Source organism: Panicum virgatum, chromosome 5K (genome assembly GCF_016808335.1).
Source record: "Panicum virgatum strain AP13 chromosome 5K, P.virgatum_v5, whole genome shotgun sequence".
NCBI classification, from domain to species: domain Eukaryota; kingdom Viridiplantae; phylum Streptophyta; class Magnoliopsida; order Poales; family Poaceae; genus Panicum; species Panicum virgatum.
Window position 1 is genome coordinate 40,512,438 of NC_053140.1, and position 3,264 is coordinate 40,515,701.

Here is a 3,264-nt window from a genome sequence, read left to right on the forward strand (position 1 = left end):
CGCAGGGAGGCCATGGCGGCTAGGGGTGGCCTAAGCCATCTCCTAGGTACCCTGAAGACTCGCGGCGGCCGTCAGCTTCCTCCGGTCTTGGCCCTAAGTTTTCGTCGAGTTCTGGGTGGATTGATTCTCCGAGTTGAATAAGGTGCGAGCTATTTATAAGCCGAGGAAGCCACCAGTCGAAGGGGAGGCCAAACCGCCTCGAAAACGGGCTGGGCCAGCCGGCCCCATGGGCCTAGGCCGGCCTACCCCCTTTCGGGCTCGCCTCGGTCTCATCTTTCGCATGTAGACTCCTCGCATCTTCTAGAGTTTATGTCCTTCACGATTGCACCCCTTTGGACGTCGTTATCTTGGAGATATCTTCGAGGAAAGGATAGGATATGGAATCCTTCCTTAAATCTTTATTTGCTTTACTTAATCCCGAAGTATCTTGATCTCATCTTCGTGGGCTCGGTCCTTTGGGCTCTCTTGGAGGATGGATGTGCGTGAATGGGCTTCGAATCAACATGGGCTTTGGTCCTTCCTTTGGGCTTTGGCCTTCGTCTTTCTCCGTGTTAGTGCTCGATCACGGGCCTCGTCATTTCATGCTTCAAAATAGGCCAAAAACCTGCAAAAACGAAGTTCCTCCAAAATATATGTGCAAGTGTGAAAATGACGAATAATTAGGCCGGGGTTAGGACGGTTAGTGATTTTGATATTAAATTCATGCCATTATCAAGGATAAACAAGGGATAAAATGGGTACTTAAGGAGCACCAACAGGCACTTACATTAACATTACTCTGGGTGGATTACCAGAGTTTTAGACCAAAAATACAAAACTCGTGGACATAGTTATATTTATCCTATTAGGTGCAGTGTAGTCCTCAGTTGGTATAGAACTTGCTTCAGGCAGTGGCGATTAATTTTGCGAATCTTTTCTCGACCGCTTCAAATGAATTAATTGAACAACACAAAATTGATGAGTAAATTCATTTCCCTGTACAATGCTGCAACATATGCATCTTGTGACCCCATACTCTATCTCTATCATTCATCTGGGTGCAACTGAGTTTTGAATAAATCACCACCACAACATCCAAAAGAGGGCACAATTAGTATTATGCTCCACAGAAGTTGAATTATACCAAAAGTTGAAGATAATAAACTATGTAATATAGTAAACAGCATTATCAAAATTACAGAATCTATACCTTCCGTTAGAAGTTTGGGGGTACTCGTATCATAACATCTTCCAACACGTCAAACCAACATGATGGAAGGAGAAGTTTCAAACCACTGAGTGATCACTACCTGCACAGCTGGAGCTGGTACGATCTGGCAACAAGAGTTCCTGAGTGCAGTAGCCTGTGCCAACAAATGGTCACATGTGCATCAGCTTTTTCTGTTCATGAACGTTTCATAAATATTTCTTTGAGGGTGGCATGGCTTCCTATCCTCTTTAACATAACCAGCCTGTGGAGCCGCCGAGGAGTAGCACCTTTCTAGAGATGACACAGTTCTAGTTCTCTTCCTGTAGGGCATGATGCACGGATCAAGCGGACAGGGGCAGGTGCTTCATTATCCATCTCTGTGGAGGATCATCTCTTTCCAGTATACACTGCATTGTTCATTTCACAGGATCATCCAGTCAGCTTACACGTTACAGATCTTTCTTGGACTAAGACCGCAGCAACCTAGCCATATATAAAGCTGACCGAACTTTCCTCAAATCATTTTTGAACCCTACACTACGGAGCCCAGCAATGACAGCGTGCTTTGCAGATGCGAGGACATTGTTCCCTTCATGCAGGCATATCCGCAAGAATTTGGAAGCCATATGGTATCTGCCCACCTTGCATAGACCATGGACTAGTGATGTGTAAGTAAAATCATCCTTTAGCTTCATGCTGTGAAGTACTCTGATGGCTGCATCCACCTCATTAGATTTGCATAGCGCGTCAATCAAGCAATTGTATGCTACCACATTTGATTCCATTCCCATCATATGCATGGACCATATCTGCTTCTTCGCAGCCTCAATCTGCCCCATCTTTCATAGACCATTGACCAAAATCGAAAACGTGTACTCATCGCTCTCCAGACCACCTTCTTCCATCATGTTCAGCAGCTCCAATGCATCATCCAGCTTCCCTTCTTGGCATCACAGGTGAATCAGCGTGTTGTAGCATACATTGTCAAGCCTGGAATCACTTTGTATCATGAGCTCACAGTAGCTATTGGCTTCTTGCATCCGGCCCTTCTTGACAAGTGCACTAATCACCGTCGTGTACGGGAAGGCATCTGAAATGTACCCTCCTTCAAGCAGGGACAAGAATATATCTCCAACCCTTGATCAAACCTGCCATACCTGAAGCAGCACTTCATAACCGTCGTGTATGTGATGGAATTCGGGGCATGCTCCGTCCTCCCAAGCTCCTTGAGGACCATGCGGGTGTAGCCCACCTTGCCTGACTTGCAGAGCCCGTTGATCATCATGTTGTAAGTCACAATGCCCACGGGGAGCCCCACCCTCTGCAGGTACCTGAACATCCTGTAGGCATTCGTCGCGTGGCCAGCCCTAAATAGGCCATCGAGCAGGGTGTTGTATGTCGTGGCGGATGGCGCGACGCCCTTCTCCGTCATATCCATGAACACCCGGTAGGCATCCTCTGGGTGGCCGGACCGGAACAGGCAGTGCATGAGCGCGTTGTAGCTCCACGAGTCGGGGGCGACGCCCGACCGAAGCATTTCGTCGAACAGGTCGAGGGCGCGCAGGGTGAGCCCGCGACGGGTAGCGCCCGCTATGAGGGAGTAGTAGGTGACGGCATCCGGGCTCACCCCGGCCTCCCGCATCCGGTGCATGACGGCGAGACCCGCGTCGAGGCCGGCGACCCGGTAGTGCGCGGCGAGGAGGGTGTTGTAGGTGACCACGTCGGGGGGCAGGCTGAGGCGGATGGCGTCGACGAGGACGGACTTTGCGCGGTCGAGGCTGCCGCCGCGGCAGAGCGCGGCAATGCCGACGTTCATCAGCCGCGTGGATAGAGCCAGCTGTGCCTGGGACCGGGCCATGGTTCCGCTCCCTCCTCCCCGCCGCCGCGAGACTCTTTTTCGGGCTCGGCTGCGCTCCGCTTATCACCTTGACTCCCATACAGCTTTCACGCTGTCTTCCGGTCCTCTAGGAGCAACACTGTAGTCTTATCATGGGGAGACAGCTCGACTACACGAGGCGGCGAGGCTAGTTTCTCGGTGGCACCACCGCCGTCGTTGGGAATCCAGGCCACAGGGG

General features: G+C 50.7%; 1 pseudogene; it reads right to left on the reverse strand.

Moving 5' to 3' along the window:
- Positions 1-849: 849 nt before the first annotated feature.
- LOC120707498 lies at positions 850-3,047 on the reverse strand (annotated as a pseudogene).
- Between the last annotated feature and the right edge of the window lie 217 nt (positions 3,048-3,264).